Here is a 12541-nt window from a genome sequence, read left to right as displayed (position 1 = left end):
GGGTAACATAATGGTATGGGTACCATCTTTAAAAAGAAGAAGACTGCGATGCATTTCAGGCCTTTTAAAAGTAAAGAACAGACAAGGATTTTTTTTTTTTAATTTTTAATGGAAATGACACTTGCGAATAGAGAAGCTTTTGAATGATGCGTTTGCTGTGCTACTCAACAACAATACAGAGAGCTGGTTGACATGGTTGGTGGCCCTCAGCTCCTTGAACACTGCTGGCCAAATAAATACCATTTGTAAGGCTGTTCCTGTGCCATGATGGGCACTGGCTATTGCAGGGCTTGACTTGCCTTAGAGAGAGAAAACAACTGACAAATCTAGGGCCTTAAGGCAGTTTAATGGGTCCTTGGGTCTTATACTCTTAGAGTGTGGCAAGCCACTGGAGGTAAAATTAACGATATTTTGGCTGGGCCATTTATAGAGCTGTGGTTTGTGGTGAAAATAAAACACCAGATTAGCTGTAAGAAAAGTAAAGTTGTGGAGTTTAAAAACATCTGATTTCTGCATAGAGCAAACCTAGCCTGTGAGGAGAAAATAAAAGGTCTGATATATCTGGACTGATACATTCTTGTCTTAAAGGTTGCTGTTGATGTTTAGGGATCAAAATTATAAACAAGTATACTAGACATTTTAAAAGAAAAATAAATTGTGCTCCATGTAGATCATTATTCCTATCACCCACAATGCTTTATAAAGCAGGTAAATTTGCTCACAGTTGGTTAGAGAAGTCTCTTCTCATCTTGAACCTGTTGTATTAGGGAGGTGTATATAGCTACCTTGCTCACCAAGGCCACACAGGGAGACTTTAAGTGTAAAAGCAAATGGCTTCTAAAAAAACTGTAGGCTTTGATCATAGCTGCACAGCTTCAGGTCTCTGAGATAGCTCTGAGAGGATGGTCTGTACATACAGTCAATACTGCCATTGTACCTTAAGTACGAGTGTGATATGCTTAATATTTTTTAAGCAGACTTCTCTGCTGTTAGTGATCTGTTTTCCACCCCAGGATTTAGACAGGGTTGGTGGCACATACTTGGTTCACCTGACTGCTCCCTGCTATATGGAATTGTAATTGTCCAAGCTGGTGTCATTCATGGCCTGCGACTAATGGATCCACCTTTGATTGACAGTGTACAACGTTTTGGAGCAGGGCAAAACTGTGTCTGTGCCCAGGCTGAGTGGGAGGCAATAAGCAGCCCCAGAGCACACTGACCTGTGTGATGCCTAGGCAGGATTAGGTTTATGGCACTGGATACTGTGTAACTGAGACCCTGATTTATCAGCCAGGTAATTGTGCACGCGATGATGTCCCCTGTTATGAGGCAGTGTGGAATAAGTAGTTCCCTTGTTTTATCCAAATTATCAGCCAAGGTATGGATGTGATAGTATTTAGACAGAAACTGGTAAAGCACATGCATTTGCTTTATTTATGCCTGTTTTCTCTGTGTTTTATTTTTCTCAGTTGTATGCAAGATGGAAGCAGAAGAGACAAGTGTTCTTAAATGGTAGAAAAATGTAAACAAGGGAGAAACTTACCCAATATCACCATACTTACACTTCTTATTTGTCTCTCAGCTTTTTACATATAAATATTTAATTGTCTATGTCTAAGAACACACTTTCTAAAGATTTTCTGGGGTAGAAATCCTATTTAATGATCTTTAACATATCTCCACTCCTGTTTTAATAGACAGGTTTGCTAGCAAACATCCTAATGTGAAAACATTACAACTAGGAGTCATGTTGTTAGCAGAATAAAATACAAGAAGTCTGAACAGGAAGACAATGTCACTGAATTTACAACTTGCTTCCCCTCATTTCCACTGCTTTATTTAGAATAACAAAGAAAACTAAACAACATTAAAAAAAACAAAAAAAACAAAAAAAACCCAAAAAAACCCTGATGATTTTTATGCAACCTGACTCATGACTTTGACCAAGCAAAGTAAATTACACTGGAGCAGGGAGGAGCTCTTCTCATAGCATCCATGTCCTTGCATCTCAGGTATCCTTGTCTGCCAAGGACACTGTTCTCCCCTTGCGACCACCTTGAGCCGAATTGCAGAGGTTGGCAGCTCCCAGAACCGTTCACAGCGTGCAGCAGAGGTAATGCTACAAAACCAATGTCTTGTGCTCCTGCTCTTAGTGCTCAGTGGTGCTCTTTGCCTCTAGCACATGTTTTTCTAGCCTTTTTGAAAGCATAAGCTCAGTCAAAAAAAAAAAATATAAGTACTGAAGTGACAGCTGACCTCTGCAGTTTTATGCAAAGGCAGAGATGTCTTGTGCAGCCCCTTTACAGTACATCTGTAGTCTGTGCCTGAGAGTAAAATCAATAAGTGCACAGATGTAGGATCAGAGCAGGCACAAATTCTGTGACTTACTTTCAATCTCTGTTTGCAGAAAATTCCTGTAATGGTCAATTTTCCTAATCTTATCATCCTCCCTCCTTCACTTCCCTTCTAAAATACTGAAGAAAGGGGTTTGGAGCTTGCTGAGAAAGGTTTGCTAGAGGTAAATGTGCCTGTGTCCAGTGTCTGGGAAGCAGCTACAAATGGGGGCTGCCCCTTGTACCAATCTCTGCACAGAGATGCAGCAGCCAGACACTCTGCAGCTCTTCAGAACCTGTCCTAGAGGTAACAGCATATCATGAAATAACTTTCAGCCTCACTTGGGCTCCTAAGCCTCTGATAGCTGTCGGCAACTAGTGAGAGACAAATTACATGTTTTTCCAGTGCTGTCCTTTATAACGATTGTGCCTTAACAGTGGGAGGAAAGGGGGTAGTTAGAAGTAGGTTTATTCCCAAAGGGACGGTTCGTTTCCTCTAACTACCACACTTGCCAGTAACTCCCTTCTCCTTCCCTGAGCCTCCCTCCTCTCCTCTCTTTCCCCTCACCCCATCCCTTGGCAATGTTACCTTTGCAGTCATGGCCTGCTCATGGCAAGGATTAATGGTTTATTGGAGTTTACATAGGTTACAGTAGAGTGGCACATATCCTTATAATTGCAATGCACCACAGTATATAATTTCATTAAACTGCACATATTATGGTTATTTGCTGTCATTCCCAAGACCTCTATATGCAGTTTTATCAGTCTCAAACGGCAATGAAATAAAAAATAAAATAAAATGGAATAATGCCTAAATACACGCAGAGAGGTCAAGGGATCCTGTATGCTGACTACAACAACAAATTTATCGTCTCATTTATGTGTGGGCAGGGAAAGGGAGCAATTTCTTCACTGTATTTTAATTAACTGTGTTTCACTGTGTGGTAGTAAAGATAATAACCATAACATTAGTGCAACTACTACACTATCAAATGCTTGTCACAGCCTAATACTCTCCAACAATATAGTTTCACAATGGAAACATGCACAACAAAAGAGCATCTTGTTTTGTTAATTTACTAGGGCTCTGTGTTTTTGGAAGGCCAGTACATATTTCTGTGGGACTGATTAAAATAGAAAGAAGTGTACATAGTAGAGAATAATATTTTTACTGGTGTGGGATTCATTTAACAAAAGTGTTCCTTCAGGAAAACAGAACCAAGATGCTAATGTTATACCTCATTTATTGCCAGCATATTCAGTGACATTTCATAATGTACATCTGTCAGCCAGAGATATAAATGAATGAGGTGAACCATGCAATTTACCCTCAGGAAGTTCCATTAGAGCCCCCAAAGTATAATATTTATGAGGTCAGAATCAATTAATCAGATAGCTGTATTTGCTTTTCAGCTCAGCATGCTCTTCTGCACCAAGCTGTTGCATCGAGAAAGTCTTTCCTATTTGGTAAGAGGAGTCAGTTTGTATGTGCTGCATGTAGTCTGTTTTGTAAATCAGTTACTTTCCTTACACAGTTTATGCTCCATACAAATACAAACTATAAATTAAGTGAATGTAAAATAAGTCTCTATCAAAATACATGGAAGACACATCTATTTCCTGCTCATTGCTGTAGCTGAGCTCCCTGCAAGTCTGTTGAAAATGAGAAAAAAACTGGGAGTAAATAGTGCGCCTCAACCAAAGATTATTCCAATAAAAAGAAAGTCTTCCTGGGAAAAGAAGTAAAAAATAGGTAATTCTAAAACTGATTTAATCAAAAGAATTCAACCTTATGAAGAAAACTCAGTACGTTTTGAGATGTGTTACCAAAACGTTTTTCCTTTGCAACCGTGTTCTGAATGCTCATTGCTGTAATTCCCCTTTCGTGGTTTGATTGACCATGTGTTTGCCTCCCTGAGAATGTGTGTGGTATTATTTCTGTTGTAAATTGCAGTCGTTTCCTGGGCTATTTTCAGATGTCTTAGAAACCACTCCTGGCACTCTGACTCTGGTGGAGGAGCAGGCTCTTGGCTGTCAGGCAGCTCTGTTGTTTTAGGGCTGAGCTCCCAGGAGCTGCAGGTGCACTGCAGACCTGCTGAAGCACCACTGACCGGTTGTTCTGGCTTCTGCAGAGTGCTGGCTGCTGCACTGCCCGCCAGGCATGAGCCTGGTCACTGCCCCAGCTGTAGATTCATGGTTCCTAAGTGGAGTCTTTCTTGTGAAGAGATTTTTAAAAACAAAACTTTAATTTAGATCTAGGGAGGTTTAACTCTGCATACGGAATGAATATTGATCATATTTGTTTTTTTTTTTTTGGTAGACAACAGACGCAAAGGACAAATTTTGATTGCAAAATCTGTGTCAGTGTTTGCACTGTCATAACTGATGCCAAGATGTGATCCAGCATTTCTAAGTTTCTTTAAAAATGAGCTTATTTAAGATGGTTCAAAAATTGCCTGTTGTCTAATAAAAGGACTTTTCTCTTTCTAGAACATTTCTTGAAAGCAAGAAGGGCATATCTGAAATCACTAATAGAGTTATTCCTAGCAAAGATTTAACCAGGAAAAAGTCCCAAAACAACACTTTACCTTCACAGTTTATAAGTAAAATCCATAACAACCAGTGTATTTTGTATTTAAACCTTTCCATTTTGTTGTGGGGAGTCGAATAGTTCATACTTCAGATTTGGTCTTTTGCTCTTGAAGAATGTGGATGGTAAGACAAATCTGGGATTGTTTTCAACCAAACCTGCTGTCAGAAAACACTGATATATCCAAAAGCTAGTACCCCTCTGATGGGAGATCTGGGCAAGAGGAGAAGGAGGGATGAGGTCACTGAGTACCACATAGCCCCGTGTTTGTAAGTACTCACTACAGAATTAAAGAGCAATGTTCAATGTACACCTGAAAGCCAGGATGTGTCCCAGTTTGGAGGAGGAGCTAGAGTCTGAACCTTGCGGATCTAGTGTAAGTGCACTCAACTCATTAGGTGCTCCTGGCCAAATGGAGACTAGGAGGGAAGAAGTTTTACGGTTTCAGCAGCTGAGTGGGACAGAGAAGAGATCATAGAGATCATACAAGAGATCAGTCATCCAATTTTTCAGGAATATAGAAAAGCATGTTGGAGTTTTATAGAAGTCAGTGCCAGTGACCTCAATGCTTCTGCTTCCATTCCCAAGTGAGCATCTCAACCATCCCTTAGGGAGTTTCTCCTTTCCTTCTGGGCTCTTGTGCATCAGAATGAAACAAATGAATGGCAGCCGAAATCTGCCTGCACATGAGGTAATAAAAGGCAGAGCTAGGTGTTCAGGCATTCTCCACTGTGGTAGACGGTGGCACTGTCTTTATGCAACAGCCAGCTTATCAGTAAATGCAGTATTTCTATAAACATGATGTGTGCAGGGTCTGATTTGTGTATTTTTGTTCTCAGTACTTAGTTGCATCAAGACCTAGCGAACATCAGTCTGTTTCTGTTTGCTTGTTTTTATTTTCCTTGGGGTAGTGAGAATTATTGGTGGGATATCACTGACCAGCTGGAATTCATGATATTTCTCTTCGGTGTGATTTTGCTACTGAAGCCTTGTAAACAGAGGGCAAAAGCTTCTGGAACAAGAGTGAATACCCTTGTTTGCATATGAATGAGTATTTGTATGGCCCTTATTCTCAGCATTTATGCAAATACAAACTCATACATGTGAATGGGAGTGGAAAAGGGAACAAAAAAACAGAATCAAAATGAGAGGCTGGTTTCATGGAAATGTTTGTTTTCTGTTATTTGTCCTGCTCCTTTCATCTCTTCTGTTGCACAGGGTTTCAAAAATGGCCCACACCAAGTGTGAGACTGTTTTTGGGATAAGGTTTTTTGATTTAACCAACTAGCAGAAGGAAAGAATAGCTCATCTGAATGGATCACATAATTTTTTCCAGTCAATACTCCAAGTTTTCCTGCATCTCCTACCACTGTGGGACAACTCAGGAGACCAAAATCAGTGATGATTTTAGAACAAGATGAAGAGGTAATAGTTTCCTTGTCAGGAGTATTATTGCAGGCTACTCTATGTTAGTAGATAAGGCAGGTTAGATTTTGCCCTCTTTACCTGAAAAGTAAGTAATAAGCACAGTAAGTAATTTCTTATCTTGCAGAAGGAGAACTCTCCTTCTACAACCAGCCATGACTATCTCATCTTCCTGTCTGTTGATACAGTCCCTGTCACATACTACCCTGCACCATGCAGCGGGGAACTGCTTGGGATACTGCAGGCTGGCTAGGATTTGTGCTTGATAAAGAGTATTTACAGGTAACTGTTCTTCCAAAGTAGAGCAAAAGCAACAGAATTACAGATTAGCAAAGGAATAAGAGAAGCTACCAATGACTATTTCTGTATTTGCACAATGCTTTGTGGCAAGACCTGAAGCAAGTGAGGTGAGGTGTTGCCTCTTAATTTAGTACAGATCCTTCATTTCCCATAAACCCACATCCTGGAGGCCCCTTTTAGACTGATTGATATGTGCCTCCCTAGGTTTATGCACACTTTTTATGGAAGTGTTTTTTTTTTTCAAGGCCTGTCTTTTAGGGTTCTGCTTTTAAAATTTTATCTAAGTTTTCATGTTAGCATGGGCAGCAATTATTCACTGACATACTGTGGGATTACATCCAGTAAATTAAGATAATTCTTGCTCTGTTTAGATCTGTTCCCCTTCACCATTTCAAAATCCCCTGTTTGCAGCTGATGCGTACTGTGACTGGAGATCAGATGTCCATTACTCATGTGTGCCATGGCCCCTTTTAACACCTAGAATTACTAGTTAGCTGCTTGTATTACAGCGAAAGCTGTGACACAGTCACCTTAGCAAGTGTCCTCCAGAATCCCTCTTGCATACTGTGAGCAGGTCCTGGTAGTTACTGCAGACCATCTCAAACTGTATCTTAAACTAATATTTGGCTTATGAGTGACAAAGAAGAGAGGTAAAATTGAAAAGTATGTAGAGGGGGAGGAAGATGGGAAAATCTGATCATGACACATTCTTTAAACAAGACCCCAGAAAAGTTAATCGGTTTAATTTTGGTTGACTGAGCAGATTTATGATCTTTGTGTAGAAGGAAATCTTAAGAAGACCTTGGAAATTAGGTAAGAACAGTATTTCAGGTCATGTTTCATCCTGAACAAGCAGTGCAGTGCTAGAAAGTTTGTGAAGGTAAGAAAAAGAGAAAGAAGACAACAAAGTTATTGGAAATGAACATATTTTTTAGCCATCTGGGATAGGGAATGGTATCACAGAAAAGTAGGATCTGAAGATTGAAAATCAACTAGTATATGACAGCAAGCTGAAAAGAGGAGTCAGGGAGTTGTAAAGAACAATCAAGCAAATGTAGGAAATCTAGTTACTACACGCAGAGAAGGATGCTGAACAACAACAACAACAACAAGATATTACGCAAAGGTTCTTTTAAATGAGGGTAATAAAAAACCTCCTTTCTACATCTGAGGCAGTGTACAGTGAGAACTAGAAAGATTAATAGGAAAAATGCATCAATGAATAAATAAACCAAGGTAAACTCTAGAACAGAAATATCTACCAATAATTTTGACAGTTCATCAGACTGTTCAAAAATCAAACATATTAGTAATGTAAGGAAGGTTACCACCTCAGTCCTAATGTTACTGACAATCATTTGGGGGTTCTAAAATAACCCTGAAAACCAAAAAAATTCCCCCATGGAGCAGAGCACATGATCTGCCCAACACAAAGAACATGGGAGAAGGTTCCTCTAGGTTCAGTGCTTGTCGCTGACGTTCTACTAAGAACTGGAGATACATGGCTGGAGTACAGTGCTGCACTAGTGCAGACATGGGGTTTCTGTGTTGGAGGCAATATGTACCTTGCACAGGGTAAACTAAGTCTATATATACAATTTGCAAAAATCTGTATGGATAAATGTATCTCTATTTATCTAAGAAAATCCTGAAAGCAAAATACAAGGGAAGCTTTGTTGAAGTTGTGCAGGAAGTTCGCGTCTCTTTTAAGTTAAACAAAACTTATTGAAACTTACTGTAGTGAGATTAGCATATTACATTGTTCAACTGAAGTAAAAGTGTCTCCCTTATGCTGATTTATTAGAATTGGGATGTAAACAGAGCTAGGTGTTTTATATACAATGAGATGAATTCAGATTAGCCTGTAGTTTGACTTTATTTCCTATTCTTTACTGATTTGCTAAAAGAATGGCCTTATTCCAAACTAGCTTAATTCTCTTATGTAATTCCATAGCTGAAAACGCTTGCATTTGAATTAATGTGTGGTTTGTTTTTTTTTTCCAAAAAATTAGATATCAAACTATATATGAGCATTTCAATTGTCTGGGGTCAGATCAGTGTCATGAACAATGAAATGATTTATTACTGCTCTTCCAGTTGAAGATAATGTGAAAGGATCTTAGTAGCCTAATGAAGTTTTTTGTAAAGACACAACTTAGAGCCCATCAAAAAGTGCCATTATTTGATAGCTGGTTGAATGAATTTATTGTCCTGTAAATAGAATTATTTGCCAAGAAATAAGCTAGATTTTCTATCATTAATCCCTTTTCTTTGAAATTAAACTGGTTTTAAAAAATATTCTCATTCCAGGAGTATATCTCCTTTAGTTTTGTTTATTTTTTATTGTTTACCCCATCAGAAACTCCACTTAACTCTAATGATCCTCTGTATTTAACCTGATGTAACTAGGCAAGTAGAATTGGGCTTGATATTTTGATGTGTTCATCATCTGAGCCCTGTACAACTCGCACCCTTGCATAACACATCAAAATTTCTCCCTCTAGCTAAATCAGGAGAGGGGAGAGGAAAGACGTAATAGACTTTATGTTTCAAATCTGCATATCCAAATGCAGGATTGCCTTGCTGGACTGGGTTTTTGTACCAGAGCTGTAGTTGGGTAATCCAGAAGGCTGGTGTGCCTTGTTCTTTCTCACAGTATTTTAAAAGAGAAGCTGATGTCTGTGCAATGATGCCCTAATAAAAGGGACAGTTTATTATTTTTGACAAAGGCGGAGGAATGGGGAACCTTCAGTGCAAATGGTTGTTTGCCATGTTTGGATTCTGCCAAAACCACAAACTCTCTCTTTGTGGTATAACATTTGGGACTGAATGCTACAGCCAGTTCTTATCAACTCTTTTTAGCCACTCAATCTTTTTATAAAAAAATATAAAATGCTTTGAAAATTTTACAGAATAAAGATCTTTTGAGAGTTATCATACACTATTCATTAACTGGTTTATTTTTTGTTGCTGAGTCCTTTACTTGGTATTATATTTTAAACCATTTCTTAAATAAACCTGTTCTGTGCCAGAAACTTCTCCTTCAACTTGACTTGCAATATTCGTTTTTATATCCTACCATATTTATCCATTTCTTTCACAAATACAAACAGTTCCCCTGGCTTTCTAATAAGGCTGAAGTTTTCAAGTAGATACTTGAAAAGTTAGACAAGCTTAGACACTTCAGATCACTAGGACTGTAGGTGTAGAGTCTGCCAAGCTGAATCTAAAAGGTTGATTTAAACTTTTTACAGCTTGAAGCTGTGATGTGATGGTTGTAGTCCTAGTCTGGAGCTCATGAATGGAGCCTTGTTCTCTCTCTCACTTACAGGAGGTGTGTGTCACACCTACCGTGACAACTCCCCTGATTTCTAACATGATTTTATATAGAACAAAGTGGCTTTTGAAAAGTATAAATATAATGGGATGAGACTGTTGGTGATTTGCTTTCTGTGCAGCCTCCAAGTGCACCACCTACCTGCCTCAGGCTCTGGAGCAACCTGGAATGCCACAGCATTGCATAGTTAAACTGAGAGGGGACAGGAAATTTTGTTTATGCTTCAGTGATACAAGCTACTGTGCATCATGTTGTGGTCTCTCTGCCTTGTGAAACACATTACTCAATTCGTGTGGAAGTTGCATGAGGAGGAGAGTAACACAGAAGCTGAGAGGTAATGGGTGTAGGAAGAATTTCCTGCAAGCTTTTCAATCTGGGCTGTGTGCTGAAGCCCAGGGAGAAGAGTAAATTGCCAGATGGTACACTTGTCACCATCTTGTCCTCCTTACCCGTCTGACAGGAAGTCTTTGCAGCTCCTTGCTTCCTTGCTGACAGGCTTCTTTGATTTAATGCAGCCTGTTTTCAAGGAGTAGGATGTCTGGGAGGTGGGGTGTGCATGCCTGCGAGCTGGATTTTAGGGAACCATATTCAGCAGTATGTCAGTTACAGAGAAGGAAAGACCTAGAAGCATGGTGCCTGGTGATTAAATCTTGCTGCAGAGGTTCAAGGAACCTCAGCCTTTAAAATAAACTATGTGAATAACGTGAGTGGTCTCCAGCCTTTCTAAACTTAATGGAATAAAGGCCCATGTGTGCACTGGCTAGAGCAGGGGGTCTTCATTCATGGCTCAGCCTCTTGTAATGTAAACAAGAGATATTAACCACAGACAGTCTGGACTGGGTGTGTTTCAGACACTCGTCTAGCCCGTCCCTCACTACCAGTTCATAAAGCTCTCCAGTGATAGGGATTTCACATGTCAGAGAGGAGTCTGTAGTCAGGTCCTGGATGAAGTGCCCTCTCTACTATTTTACCTTCCCATCTTTTGGCATACCTACTAATTCTTGCATGTCAGTATTTCTTGCAGACATTCCTGATTTTTCTCACTCTCTTACAGGACTATTTGTTCTGTGTCTGATTTAGGAGACCCAACGTACATGTTTTATACAATGTGAAGAGCTCAGTGTACTTTAGTGGTCAAGATCATAGAACTCTTTTGTAAATAGGAATTAAAAAATAAGCTCACAATTATTTTTATTTTCCTTGAAATGTGTCCAAGGATAATAAGGCTTTTAGTGTATAGCTACCTTAAAAAAAAAAAAAAAAGAAAAAAAAGAAAACACATTCTTTCTAATCCCTCCTTTATCCTTGGAGTTGGATGATGAGTATTTCAAAGTGTGTTCTGCCAAAGCTTTTCTGACAAGAGGTAATATTTACTGTGAATCCTAAACTTCAAAAGACAAGAGTATGTAGTAAATGAATTAATTCCAAAGGATTAGACTTTCACTGCAGATGTTTTTGTCTGCCTTATTTTCCTTGAATCTTATAGCTGTGTCTCTCTCCTGTACCTGTAACACATTAATAATCTTCCTTTGCTTTCATCACACTCCAGTAGTTTTGGTTTGTTTTTATCAGCTACTTTGAATCGTTTTGACTTTCCTTCCTTAAATCACAAATGGAAGCATCAGTGGCAAGGTAATATAGTAAGTGATAATAATATGCAATGATACCTTCAATCTTCTTTTTTCTCACCTACCCCCCTTGCTCTAATGGCATTTACATGAGAGCAGAAGTAAACAAAGATCACACATACACAGAAAAAGGGAAATACCATTATACATTGCTGAGCTTTTGTATTGCTGAAATGAAAAATGCTAAATAATGCTGGGCCCTGTATATGTGCTCAGGCAGTGAGCACTCAAGGAGTGAGATGGAAGAGTCTAGATATCAAGGGCTGCAAGAAGATGCTCAGTCTCTATAGTCTGACCTCCCATATATCTGAGGTTATACTGACATTCTTGCACTGGTCTGGAGAAGGTGGTCACTGGGAGCATGTGTTACATTTTTTAGAGTTGTCTTTTCTTGGTTCTTCTTCTGGGGATGCCAGCTGTACTGACCATCGGGGCATTTCCAGTACCCCTTGCAAGTAAACATGCTGCAGCAGGAAAGGCAAACACCAGCCAGGGTCAGCTGTGTTTTGGTGCCAGAGTAATTGGCAAATCTGTCACAGAAAGAACAGCAGTACCCTTTACCACTGAGCACCTCAGTTGGACTGCAGACCCTTCTGGGGCTGTGGGGCTCCAGGCCATTCTTGAGACTTGTATGGGTCCTTGATTTCTCCTTTGGTTTTTCTGCCCATGTCCTCAGTTTAACTTCTCCTTTCTGTTCATTTTTTGTGAGTTCTCTGGTAATTTCAGTAGGTGGGTTTCTTTTCCTTGAGGAAAGGGAATTTACGTCCCATTTTCCAGCCATCAGGAAATAAAAGAATGATTAAATAGGAACATTGTATTATCACAATAACCTGGGACTGTGCTTGGTAGCAGCAAGGTTGTTATTGCATTTGATCTTATTAGTGGGTGTATATCACGGTTTAGGAATGGTATTCTCCAATTTAGT

At 39.4% G+C, this 12541-nt stretch overlaps 1 long non-coding RNA gene across 5 annotated transcripts in view; it reads left to right on the top strand.

Annotated features, from left to right (window-relative positions):
- Positions 1 to 12541, top strand: part of LOC126643855 (uncharacterized) — a 133475-nt gene that overhangs the window by 58178 nt on the left and 62756 nt on the right. For 3 of the 5 annotated variants that reach the window (XR_007629816.1, XR_007629815.1, XR_007629817.1), the window contains 2 exons: positions 2013 to 2113; positions 3750 to 3803. The exons of 1 other annotated variant lie outside the window; for it this stretch is intronic. This is a non-coding gene — a long non-coding RNA (uncharacterized LOC126643855). The remainder of the gene's footprint in view (positions 1 to 2012; positions 2114 to 3749; positions 3804 to 12541) is intronic. One more of the 5 variants, XR_007629822.1, reaches the window with a different exon arrangement.

Source organism: Myiozetetes cayanensis, unplaced genomic scaffold, assembly GCF_022539395.1.
Source record: "Myiozetetes cayanensis isolate MyiCay16 unplaced genomic scaffold, myiCay2020 scf1, whole genome shotgun sequence".
In the NCBI taxonomy this organism is placed as follows: domain Eukaryota; kingdom Metazoa; phylum Chordata; class Aves; order Passeriformes; family Tyrannidae; genus Myiozetetes; species Myiozetetes cayanensis.
This window is presented reverse-complemented; position numbering and strand designations above follow the sequence as displayed.